This window comes from Protopterus annectens, chromosome 15.part0 (genome assembly GCF_019279795.1).
Source record: "Protopterus annectens isolate FY-2018-M chromosome 15.part0, PAN1.0, whole genome shotgun sequence".
Lineage (NCBI taxonomy): Eukaryota > Metazoa > Chordata > Ceratodontiformes > Protopteridae > Protopterus > Protopterus annectens.
This window is the reverse complement of record NC_056749.1, coordinates 574,189,247-574,203,719: the sequence shown is the minus strand read 5'-3', so window position 1 is coordinate 574,203,719 and position 14,473 is coordinate 574,189,247.

The window sequence follows — 14,473 nt, the reverse complement described above, 5'->3', positions numbered from 1 at the left end:
AAAGAACAACCCTTACATGGGGGCCACAACATTTCATTGTCATCATCTACACTTTCAGCAACAAGCATTGGGTGTGCCATCAGTGGGTAATGTCATGTGACATACTGCATCAGCATATCAAGATTAATAATTAATCAATACTGAGAACTTAGTGAGTGACTTGTGCATTATTGTCTTTTAGCAATTCTACAGGTCATGAGAATGGTCCTAACCAATTGCCATTTTTTCCGAGGAGAAAACTGCAGACAGCAATTCTACAGGTCATGAGAATGGTCATAACCAATTGCCAGTTTCTTCCAAGGAGAAAACTGCAGACAGTGGCTGTCTTATGCCAAGTAGCCTGTTCATACCGAAAACTATGGCTTCTTCAAAGACATGTATGACAGTTGTCTGGTTAGTAGAATCACTTTCCCACACTACTGCACAAATGCCAATTACAACAGTTAGGTTACATAAGTAACTGAAACCTATTGATTAACCTATCTTGTCTTTTCTACACTCAGGTCTTTGAATGTAGACTCAGAAAATTCCGGTACTGTTACTCATAGAGGATGCCACTCAACAAACTCTGCTGATGACTTTGACTGGTACGCTTTCAACCATTTGCTCATTTCCCTGCTAGTATACTTGACTTCATCCATGCTAATATACTTTATTTCATGCAGTATTCTGCCTAATTTTTCTAATATTTTTGTCTATCTCTCTTTCGTACATATATCCATTGTTCCTCTGCCCTGTCATTCAGTCATGGCTGAATCTCAGTCAACCAATCCAATATAGCGATGCTGAAGAAGGCCAGGAGAATGACTTTTTGGAATTTTACACCGCAGAACCAAGGGAAACCTCTATGGATGGTCACCAAACCACAGAAAGTTCAAATTACATTGATGATCACATTGCAGAATTGATTGCACAAGACAGTGTACTGTTAGTGCACCAGAAAAATCTTATGGAACTTGCAAATCAATGCAATTTTCCAATTTGTCGCATATGTGGGATGGAGCCACAGCAGTCCATTCAACGGTCTGGATCTTGCGTCACACTACTATGGGTAAATGTGCTAAATTGTGAATATCCCATAACACATTTATTTTATGACATGCTGCCACAATTTAAACACACTATTGTTTCTCTTTCAGGTGTGCTCAAGGGGTCACACAGTATACAAGTGGTGCAGCCAGCCTCAAATAAAAAGCGGTTTAAATGCTGGAGATTTAATGCTTGCTGCTGTGACTACTCTGACAGGCAACAATTATGCTAAGATTTCCTTGTTAGCAAGGTGTCTGAGTCTACCTTTTATATCCCGTTCTGCTTTTTTTTCAGGTACCAGCGCCTATACATCGTCCCGGTAATCACTAACTACTGGGAGGGTATGGTCAGCAGAATGCTCTCTGCACGTCAAAATGCAGCCATTACACTCATGGGTATTGATGCGTCATCTAGAAAAAATTCTTTGTTTTTTGAACACTAGATCCAAAGCTCTTCAAGTATTACCACATCATCTTCTCTACATGCAGGTGATGCATGGATGGATAGTCCAGGGCATTCGGCACAGTATTGTACATGCACTCTAATGGATCTGAACACCAAGGAAGTACTTCCGATGACTGTAGTTGACAAGCGTGAAACAGAGCTGTGCTCCTCTAAAATGGAGAAAGTTGCATTTCAGCGATGCATGAACAAGTTCATAGAGGCTAATGTCACTCTGGATGAGGTGGTCATGGATGCACATCCACAAATTGCAAAACTCATGTGTAAGTATCTGTACTTTCAACCCAATGGTTCCAATCTAATTAATAGAGCATTTCCATTGCTTGGTATTGAAAAAACAAATACCTACACATCGGACAGACCTTGATCCTACTAGTTCAATGGTACCTTGCTAACAGTAACCTCCAATGAGAATCAGTGCCATTAAACCGTGTAATAATTGTGTAAACCCATCCATGGGATACATCATTTATGAGCTTCATTTATCTCTTGGTAGTACAGGCATCGTTTATGAATTCAATGTTTTGGTTATTATCCAGCATTCCAAGCTGTATGGGAATGAAGACATGGATGACATGTGCTTTATGTGGATGCAGAATTGCTGAACAGCTGCATTCTGTCCCACTTTGCTTGCAATAATAAAGTCATTCTGTGCATTACAGGTACTTTGTCCCTTTACATTAATTATGCTTCAAAAATGTAACACCGTATACCATTTAAAAAAGTTTCAGCAACAGGTTCACATGTCTTCTGCACATTGTTGCTCTGACACACAATCATTTGTTTATGTAACACAACTGCAAACAAGTGAAACTTGCTAAGGTAAAAGTATGTTGTATCGGATCGTATGTAAACAAGCTACATTCATTGACACTGTACCACTGTTAGTCACCTCATACTTGTTATTTACAACCCATTATAGGCACACGCTATTCCACAGTCTATCATTCTTTTGACATCTGGCATGCTGCTAAAAATCTTTCGTGAAGAATTAATAAGGTAACTGTATAACAGTGTGTTAAGACAATAATGTGCATCTTTTATTTGTTATACATAACACTGACATTTCCATTTCAGTACTCACGTACATCCATGTTACACTATCTTCCATAGGCTGGTCAGAAAAAAGGATGCAGAGTGCTGTGGAAATGGTGTAAAGACATCACAAATCATTTCTGGTATTGCTGCCAGCATTACAGCACAGCGGAAGAGTTTATGGTAAACTAGTGGTATTACCACCCTTATATGTTTGTTTGCATATGCTCTGATGCCACCTGATGACCTTAGTCATCTATTCTTCTCTATTTACAGATGCACTGTGGGGGGGGGTGTCTTGCACCATGTGATTAACGAACATGAGTGGAATGTTCATGGTGCTGATCAGGACTGTTTGGTTCATTGTAATCATGAGACACTAGGGGAAGATCGTACAACTCCATGGATAGAGCCAGGCAGCAAAGCATATGAGGCTTTGGAGAAAGTTATTACAGACAACAAATTCCTTCAAAAGATTTGTCACTTCCTGCGTTACAGGTAAAGTACAGTTACTTCTAAATATTGCTTTTGTTTGGAGCCAACCAGCATACAGTGGGACAGAAAATTTATTTCAATCATTTTTTTTTCATTTAATTGTTTTGTTTGTTTTTTTGTTTGGGCCCTGTTACCAACCTACATCCTTAGAACCACAGCAGACCTGGAGCAGTTCCATCAGCATATTTTAATGTATGCCTCCAAACGATACTCATACTCATATCCTGTCTATTGCGCACACAATTATCTAGCAGCTATTGACCATAACATCCATCTTAATCGCACCTACCTCAAGACCAAGCAAGGCAAACAAGTGTAAGTGCACATCTTCATCAACATGACTCAGTACCAAAACTACTGTTTATTGTATGCTGAATATTTCCCAGTGCTGCCATGGCTACTGTCACTTTGCATTCACAAAGACCTTTTATCTACCTAAGCTCGGTAAATGCTGCATATGTACCTTTCCCTCAGTTACAGCTTTTAAGTATAGAAATGTTACATTATTACCTGTTTTTCACTTTATGTATGTAGCTATCTACTGTGATAAATTATATTATTTATTTTAAGGTACCATCGTAAGTTCAACAGAAACAGCTGCCGGTGGACAATCGTACGGAGGAAAGTTAGAAAAGAATATGGTTACTTTCACATCTTTAAGAAAAATATTATTCTTAAATGACTGCAGTCAACCACTACTGTTAACACACCAGTTATGCTTGCTGCAGAGGATCCCCATCAGATTCAAACAACAATTGCACCAGTACCTCCACTGTCAACTAGCCTTCTAGTCATGAAGCATGCATTGCGATTTCCCGGTGCAACCCAGGTTTTCCAGGGACCACACTCAGATGTGTAGATTCAGTCTATATAGCATACAAAACCAAACATTGTTCAAAACCATGCACTTAGTGAGTTACGAATCTGCCTTATTACCTCTTTTCTTTCATTCTTTTTAACAGGTAAACTTACATCTTTGTATTACTGAAATGCTGAACTGGTATTTGTACTGAGAGGTCTGTTCAACAATAACTCTGTGAAGTTTGCACAGAATCTGGCACTGTGACCTAAAATGTAAAAGAGGTATTGACTGTCAAAGGCCATTGCATACCTCACAGTATGTATGATACTACACAAATATAACTCAGTACGTCTTCTCATCTCATGGCCAATGCTGATCCATGTGAAATCTAGAGTTGTTCCAAGGTTAGTTATGCCAAATGTCTTCTGTAGTCAAGTATTTGGAAAAGGTCTGTTAATTGTTCACAGTTATAGTATGTCAATCTGTGACAAGAGTCTCTGCAGGCAAAACAGAGTCTTTCATCACTCAATTACCTTTCCTGATTTGTCAGGTACCACCAATATAATTGTGATTGTGCCTATTGTGCTTTAGTACTGTAATCACACATATGTGAACTGTCCAAGTGGTAACCAGTTCATTCACTTCACATTGACACTGACTATACCACACTCCCCATAAGAACAGTTTCTACACTATTACCATCCACCAGTCCACCAACACACCCATTGTCAGAACATTTAAGACTGTCCTTAGCTTACACAGCTTCTAAGGGACAGTTTCCAATCTAATCATATGACCATCTGTCATGTTTCTCTTCCACCACTCCAGCTTTTGAACATCGATTAAGACTGCAGCCTGACACATCCCTTGGCTCTAATCGACTTGGACAAATGTCACATCATTCTATGTCATACTTGAGTCTAGTGCAAAGCTGGTGCTGGTTTTGTAATTAGAATTAACACTGGTATGAGCAGTAATGATTCATACAACATCTATAGCATCTGGCATTGTCACACAGCAGCGACTCATTGCACCTAAGCTGTCCAATTACTGTGAGACACAGATGACTTCGCATTGGCCTACTTTGCATTTCCACTAGCTGTCATCACCTACCCATGTAGATGCTTCCCCACATACACATAGTGTAAGTTTACATAGCACTGAAACTGCCACTGTATGTAAGAAAGTAATACCAACTGATGTTTTCACACTCAACTACACAGTACTCATTATCCATTGTCTTGTGGTGTATACTTCCAGGTCTCTGCTGTATGTTGGTGGTACAAATGGTATTATTACAGCTTTGGTTGATACATGGATGGGAAAGGCCATTTGACTGCATACTTACGTGGGGGACTCGACAGGAAAACTAACCCAACTGCAATAATACTCTGATTCTGCATAATCAGAACATATTAATCAATTTCCAGCTCTTGCATGTCCCTGATATCAGCCATGTCTTTTGTAGTACATTTCCTATATCAGCATACAATAACAGGTAGACTGCTAGTAACATACACTTACAATAATGGTAATTATTCCATAAGGTGGCTTGCATGCTTCATCAGTACTAATGTTAGTTCAATCGGCACATTGTGTCAAGAGTAGGACTGAGTAAAATTTCTTATGCAGTACCTGTAGATTTACTACTACAACATGTCAGAGACATATTTATCAGTACTTACTAGAAAAAGTGTGTATATATGTTTGTGATGACTTCGCCTCTATCACTCATTAAAACAATTGAGGAAACTTTCTAAACATACGTCTAACATGCAAAGTAACAATGCCATTGCCCTTCCAGGTCAAATTAATATTGCTAGTGGATCCACTATGAAAACAACATGGTTTCCATCTGCTCCCAGCACATCTGTAGATCATCAACACGACTCACAACTGATGCAACAAAGAGCACATTCAGCTAGAGGGGGGTGTCAATGTAAGCAACAGAAGAAGAAGAATAAAAGCAAACAGCATTGGACACTTAGAGGTACTACTGCTACCTGACTTTATATATGATCAATGCACATGACCTCCCCTTTTAATGATAATTTATTTTACACATGACAGACTAAGATACCTAGCATAGTAACATGTCCTACTGCTATAGCACTGCGCTAAACTTATTAACTAACTTACATCTATATGTATTCGACTGACAGCTGTACTCAACCACTATGTAACAGTGTCCAGTTTGTATCTCCTCGTGGGTTCATTGCAATGTTTTTTTTATGATTAGGATCAAATTGAAGCACTTACTAGACAGGAGCTTCAAGGTTTACGTGTCAGAATAGCTGAAAGGAAACCAGCTCTTATCAGTAAACTTGTGCGGGCCAGTTCAAATGCCTGTAGCCAACAATCTACAAGACCGTCAAGCCACAGTGTTCCTGAATGGTATGTTTGCACCAACTGTCCAGTAATGCCTACTGAAGTGGAGAGTGTTTGCTGCAGTTATGAATCACAAGACTGCATATCAGTTCTGCAGGTAAGCATCTAAGATACAGTGTTAATTATAGTGCCTTGTATATTTATTTACCGCTAAACAGGATACCTTTTTAATGAAATGCATGGAATTAGGTGGATTTGTTGTCAAAGTCAGCACTGTGCACACGTTGGCATCCTTGCTCATTTTCATTTTCAGTTAAGTCTACCTATGACACATATCTGTATTACTAAATCAGTCCACCCCTCTACAATTAAATGTGTTCCATGCTCCAGTAATTCACATAGATTGCATATTTCATGCAATTGCATTGTAATTTCTGTTGGCAGAGTTAACAGTACTTCACAAGGGTTTTGAATATCATCCCATTGTTGTAATGTGTTGCATCAATTATGTTTGATAAGCCTCCAGGCCAAGCTCCACCTGTGAGTGAGATGTAGTCCATTGCATTAGCATAGGCTGCACTGCATCTAACAACAAAGGAAACAGATAGTTAACAGACTGGATGAGAATATGAAGGGTCTGTGCACCAATCAGCTTATGTATACCTGTATCTATTCATGAGTAAGCTGTTTTAACTGATTCAAGTAATAGCTAAATGTAACTGACAGTACCTGTTTTTGCTTTGGATATGTGTCAGTACATACTGCTGCATAACTTCATAATCATCGCATTCAGACTTTACGTGAGTAAACTAACCAAAAATTTATGGACGATTTGTCCATCACGTATGTTTTAGAAGGCACACCTGAACTTAATGAAGTCATGCATGTTCATTATTCACAATGGCCAGGCTATATGTCATTGTACTGTACTGATCGCAAGTACATTACATCTTATGGACATGGCTTCATTTTATTGACGTGTCCAAAGTTCATGCCTTCCATGTGATGAGTCAATTCATGCCATTTTTTGTGTTGCGTTTCACCAGAATAACTCGTAATTAACTGTTACTTGTTATCCACAGGAAATGCAGGAATGTGTTCTACCCAGAAGTGTTCTTCAAGTTGCACATGCCTATCGTAGTGCTGTATTTGGTCTACCACAGGAAGCTGATGAAAATAAGCACAACTGTCACACTGCATACTGGCAGTTCACATTGTGGATGTATGGCCGGCTTGGAAGTAGAGTACGAAGACCCATCCCGAGCTGCTGTGTATGGCGCATCAGGGATAAGTATCCCGATCCTCAGGGGTCCTACACTGGATTTCGGCCATCAAGTTTCGATGATTGAGAAATGTGGATTCATGTCAGCTTACTTAACTGATTTCTATATGTCAGTGAAAACTTAACTTTAAAAGATAACATGAATATCTATCAAAATGTTTATTTTTATGCTGTTTTTCAGCCATCTGTGATCCATGTCAGTAGTTCAGTCTTCATCCATGTACAACCTTGATTTCCTGACTATAATAAAAGTACATAAAAAAATTAACATTGTTATTTGAGTGTATCAAAAATAATGCTGATTTTGAATCTGTGACTTAATAATAGCACTGTAGTAAACACCCAGACAAACACACGCATATGAACGTTGTGTGTAGGTCTGTGTGTGCATGCAATTATGTCTGTCTATGTATGTTGGTGTGTATATACAAATTTTTTGTGTAATTATTATATATATATATATACAAACACCCACACACATATGTCTGTTTATGTGTACATATATTATGAGATGCTTTTCTATACATGTATATGTAGACAGATATAGAAAAACTTTTGATTCACATACTAATATTAAATTTTTAGCTGTAGAATAAACGGTATACTGTAAGGAGGTAATACTGTTTTCAGTGAACCTTACTAACAGAAGTACATAGAAAAAAAGACATGTAGATTACTGATGTTTGGGAAATAGGTGAACAGGACATTTCAACTCTATTGAATGCACTTTGATATTAGGACACTTAATTTGTGGAAATAATTACAAATCCTGTGTCAAACCAGTTGAGAATGCCATTACATCAGCTACAGACTGAGCAAGATAAGACTAATGGATAGTGGAAGAGCTTAAATGTCGATTGAATGTCCAGAAACCAAAAAGTAATTGTTCACAGGGATAATAAGGATGAGACTATAAGAGGCAGGGTGGAATAAAGGTAGTAATAATTGCTGTCGATTTAACACTGGGTGAGTAAGGGTTGTTGGTCAAGGTATGGAAATACCTACTTATACAAAATTTGAACATCTTGCATTTATGGGTTCATAGGTAGGTACTAGCCTATTGGACCTAGGGCCTATATAAGCCTAGCCAAAAAGGTACCCTGTATTTTGCGAGCCAATAACATTATTTTCCTGTGACACTGTCGAGCTGAGCCACAGAAGTCATTCCCGGGGTGAACTTCATAATTCCCATCATCATCGAGATTTTTCACGAGTGCTACTGAGGAGCTTTGTTTCATATACATAGGTAGTTTGTACCAGGGTATGACAAGTCCTTGGCACAGGCACCTATCCCTCCAGCATGTTTTGTTTACTGTGGTGACAAGGTTTCGGTCCAAAGAGCATGTAGCACAGAGGGATTGTGATTTCAAAGTGGAGCATGTCCGACAGCTGTGGGTTTGACATGGCTTTGTATCTTTGGCAGAGATCGACTCTGAGTAGGCGATATGAGATGGATTAACGCTGGAGTTGTTTAAGACTGTCCATGTAGGTCATCTGTTTGAGGCTGGTAATCCTTTTTGTGAAGTAATTATGTGGCCTCTACAGTTGTTGTAGCTGTCTTGTGAGGTACATACCAAAAGGGGTGTTTTACTCGATAATGGGTCTAATGAGTGATAAGTATAGGGGAACAATGACCTCATTTTTCCTGGATGAGAAACCTTTTAGTGATCAGGTGTGCCACTTAGGTGAGCAGTAGTCTTTCCTTTGATAGTGACACTGTCACAGTAGTCATGAGATCCTTCTGTGTCCCAAGGTCTGTTATCACACTTTCGGTGTTAAGTAGACTAAACCCTATGTGGAAGTTCATGGGTACATACTTTTTAACAAACGGGATGACAATCCACTTTCTGACACTGAGCTTGAGGCCATGCCATTGAAACCAGGCATCTGTCTCACTGAGGCCATAGAGTAGGATATGCACATTGTTAGGAGTTTCAGTTATGGATCCTAGTTTGCAGTCATTTGCAAACTTTGTTACCCAAAGACATTCTATCTTAGCCTGTACTTTAGAGAAGAAGACAACAAACAAGGGGAGGACCCAGGACTGAACCCTGTGTTAGTCGACTTGTCTCTGGTCTGAAGTCGGATTTGGAGTCTGCTACTTTCACAGTCTGGGTTCTGTCAGTGAGCCCGTTGGCAATCCATTTTGTGACATAAGGATTTATACCAATTTTAGTGAGTTTATCTATGAGTCCAGACTGGGGGATGGTGTTGAAAGCCTTCGCGAGAGCTAGATAAGCTGTGTGAAACACCTTACCCTTGTCTACGGCTTGGGTGTCTGCTTCAAATAAGTCTATCACGTTTAGGAGACATGATCTGCCTTTTACAAACCCAAACTGGATGTGCTCCAGAGTTTGGAGATTATCAATGACTTGGTTTATAAGTTCCATGATGAGACATTCTATGGCCTTGCAGACTAGGCTCATCAGACTCATGGGGCAGTAGTTCCGTAGGTCCGTGGTGGATCACCATTTGTGGAGTGGGATAACCATTGCTGTGTGCCATTCAGTGGACACAAAGCCTGATGTGAGTCTATGATTGAACATGGTGCTTAAGTGGGGTGCCAGTTCATTCTGTAGTTATTGTAGAACACATCCTGGGATGTCGTGAGGTCCCGCGGATGCTGTGTTCTTGGCTTTGGACAGTGTGGTTTTTACCTATGCAGTCATGATTACAGGAAATTTGCATTCATCGAGTATAGAGATGGTCCCTTTAGGGGTGAGAGGGGTGTAAAGTTAACAATGAACCTATCTGCAAGGTTGTTTGCAATATCAGTTTGTTCTGTATATCTACTGACATTGTGCTGTAACTCAGAGCAGATAGGAGTGTTGCCATTGAGATTCGTGACATAGCTGTAGAATGTTTTGTGGTTGTCTTTAGAATCAATGGCTATTTTTTTTTTTTCAAAACTAGCTGTAGAGGATTTTATGAGGCATCTCAGTTTCTTACTAAGGCTGACCAGGGAGTTCCTCCAATCAGTTAATTTTACTCTTTTTTTAAACAGTTTCTTTCTTCTGTTGTAGAGTTTTTTTTGGCAGGGGACCACCATATTGGCTTCCTTTTTTGGAGGTTAGCATCTTGTTTCTGTTAGGGATAAGCACGATCCATGCACTCGTGCAACTGCTTATAAAGTGCATTTGTGTATCAATCAGCAGTCGTACCTCTATTGTCCATCTGCATGTGTGTCGTGCAGTTTGCCACTTAGGTCTTAAGATGCGTCAAGTTGGCTTTAGAGAAATTTTTTACAGTGGTTTCCCTAACGGGGGGTGGGGTCAGTATGTGGATGTCTAGGGTGATTACTTTGTGGTCGGATCTGACCAACGAGGAATTCACCTGTGGTGTGGAACATTGTTCGCACATATTGTTAATGACCATGTCTAGGATATTGCTGCCCTGGGATTGTGATGTGGATACGTTGATCCAAGGCGTTGGAATTTATGAATTCCAGAAAATGTTGAGCAAAAGAGTTGGTACATGAGTATTTCTCACAGTTCTTGGTGTGGTACTTGAAATTGTCCAATATTACATTGTTGGGTTGTACCCGAATATTTTCCAGTGTATCAAGAAATAAGGAATGGGCATAGTGGTGGATCTGTAGCAAGCTACAATTTGGATTGTGCTCCTGCCCTGAGTTACTTTCACTTGGATAATCTCAGATGCATTATGCTGAGCAAGTAGCCTGGAGGTGTGGATATCCATAATGAATATGGACACACCTCCGCCTGTAGTGTTTCATTCCAAGTTAGGTGGCCGAAAGGTGTGGTATGAATTATAGCCTGTTATTGCAGGGGTGCTGTCTGGAGCCTTGAACCAGGTCTCTGTCACTGCACAAATCTTGATGATATCCATTTTTAGGAGTTCCTCGAGTGAGTGCATTCAGAGGTCTAGAACTCTAGCATTGAGTAGCATTACCCTCAGATTTGGCTTTCTAGTACCTGCTACGGTGGTGAATTTGTCATTTGAACCTTGCTTAAAAAAGGCACCATAGGTGTGGCAATAGCCTTAGCCAGTATCCACAATCCCAAGGTCAACAGGTGCCATCCATCTCTGGCAAAGCATCGTGGTCTGTCAATCATGTCATCCCAGGCAGACAGATACTGGATCCCCTTAGAATGACACCAGAAGCTTAGCCAATTGTTGAAGTCAATCATTTTTTTGTTGTAATGTGGTATCATTCTGGGTCATGGCAGGATGCTACTCAGGGCTAGGGTCATACCTGCCTGGGCTACAAGATGGGAAAGCTCCTCCATGTCTCTTTTCATAAAGTCCAGGGTGGTACGTCACAGGTCATTCACACCAACATGGACAATGACAGAGTCATATTTGTACTTGTTGTGTAGATCGCCTCTGAGTAGGCGATATGCGACAGAGTAAAGCTGGAGTTTTTTTAGAAGTTCTGCGTAGGGCATCTGTTTGAGGCCAGTAATCGACTTTGTGAGGTATTTCTGTGGCCTTTCCACTTGTTGTAGATGTCTTGTGAGGTACATACCAAGAGGGGCATTGTACTCAATTATGGGTCTTTGAGTGATGAGTAGAGGGGAACAATGACCTCTTTTTTCCTGGATGATAAACCTTTTCTGATGAGGTGTGCCACGTAGAAGGATTTCCAGACTACTGTGGCAATGTGATTATCAAAGGAGAGACTACTGTCCACTAGTGTCCCAAGGTCTCATCACACTTTCATTGTTAAGCAGAGTACTGCCTATGTGGTAGTTCATGGGTACAGAGTTTTTACCAAAAGGGATGACAATGCACTTTTTGGCATTCAGCTTGAGGCCATGTCTTTGACGCCAGGCATCTGTCTCAGTGAGGCCTTTTTGTAGGATATCCACATTGTTAGGAGATTTGATTATGGCTCCTAGTTTGCAGTCATCAGCCAACTTTGTTAGTCAAAGACCTTCTGTGTTAGCCTGTACTTCAGAGAAGTAGATACCAAACAGGAAAGGACCTAGTACTGAATCCTGTGTTACTACACTTGTCACTGGTATGAAGTTGGATTTACAGTCTGCTACTTTCACAGTGTGGGTTCATTCATGTCAGCCACTTGGCAACTCATCTTGTGACATAGTGATTTATACCTAGTTTAGTGAGTTTGTCTATAATTCCAGAGTGGTGGATGGTGTTGAAAGCCAATGCGAGATGTAAATAGTCTGTGTGTACTACCTTACCCTCATCTACAGCTCTAGTGACTGCTTCAAAGAAGTCTATCATGATTTAGGAGACATCTCCTGCCTTTTACAAAACTTAACTGGGTAGGATACATAGTTTGGAGATTAACAATGTCATTGTTATAAGTTCCATGCTGATATGCTCCATAGCCTTGCAGACCAGACTCATCAGGGTAATGGGGGAGGCCATTTGCTGTGGTCCGTGGTGGCTCCCCCTTTGTGGGGTGGGATAACCGTTGCTGTGTGATGTTCTGTGGGCACAAAGCCTGAGGTGAGGCTATGATTTAACATGGTAGTTAGGTGGGGTGCCAGTTTGTTCTGTAGTTCTTTATAATGCGGCCTGTGATGTTGTCAGGTCCCATGGATGCTGTGTTCTTGGCTTTGGAGAGTGTGTTTTTTACATGTCCAGCTGTGATTACAGGTCCTTTGCATTCTTCTGCTATAGAGATGGGCCCTTAAGGGCATGAGAGAGGGCTAAAAATAGCACTAAACCTATCTGCTATGATGTTGGCAATATCATTTGGTTCTGTGTATTTAGTGCCATTGTGCTGTACCTCCAAGCAGATCTGAGTGCTGCCATTGAGAGTCTTGACATAGCTGTCGAATGCTTTGTGGTTGTCTTTATAATCAGTGGCAATTTTGTTTATGTAATTACCTTTGGAGGATTTTATGAGTGATCTCAGCTTCTTACTGAGGCTGACCACGGAGTTCCTACAATCATGGGATTTTAATCTTTTTTGCCAGAGTTGCTTTCTTCTGTTGTAGAGTTTGTTTACAGCAGGGGACCACCAGATTGGCTTTCATTTTTTTGTAATATAGCATCTTGGTTCTGTTAGGGATTGCACGATCCATCCACTCGTCTAAGTGCTTAGAAAGTGCAATTATATAGTATTCATCAGTCGTATCTCTATTGTCCGTTAGCATGGGTGTCGTGAAGTTTTCCACTTCTGTCTGAAGAAGCCTGAAGTTGGCTTTGGAGAAATTTTGACGGTGGTTTACCTAATGGTATGGAGGTACATCTCAGATCATTCACACCTACATGGACAATGACAGAGTCATATTTGTACTTGCTGTGGAGTGACCTTAGTGCATGCGTTATGTGGCATATCCTGGCACCTTGCAGGCAGCTGACAATGACTTTCTCCTTATTTAGCCTTGTGAGTGGAACATGACTGTGCCTGACTATAGAGTCACCTATGACTCGAGTGCTAGGTACGTTGTTATGCCTTATGGACTTTGGTTGAGTGCCACACTGAGTTTGTGGGATGAGTGTCATTTGGGTTGTGTTGGGGGAGTTCAGGTTCCTTTGCTTTTCTGCTTTGGAGGTCCCTGTTGCTTGGGTAGATTTTTTTTTGAGAGCCTCCACAAAAGGTGTGTATTTTGTGTTTCTATATGTGTGTGTTTTGGTGGTTTAGTTTTGGAGGCATTATGTGATGAGTGTGCTGTGGTGCAAGTGTTTACCTTCTCCTCTTGACTGTCTAATCCAGTCTTGGGTGAAGAGAGCTTTGCTTCCAGTTTGGTTATATAAATGCATCTCTCACAGGTTGTAGTGTTGGGTGGTAGCAGGAGAGGGTTGTCTGTGTACATGTGGCAATTGCTGCATTGCCCCAAGATGACCAGACTCATTAGGTAGACAGGAGAAAACACTGGGAGATGATCCTTAGACATGCCTGGAATAGGTGCTTATTAATTAAGTACTAAAAACAGTTTTCCTCTACACAAGTGAGGAAAGTTCAGTGCTGTAGTAATTTGTAGCTTTTTTAGTGCTTACAATGAGTTCTGATGGGCTACACTCAAAATAACCCCAAATGCTTCTATAGCTAGGAGACTTTCTCCCCAGGCCTCTGTTCAAAATGGATATGTATCCTGTCG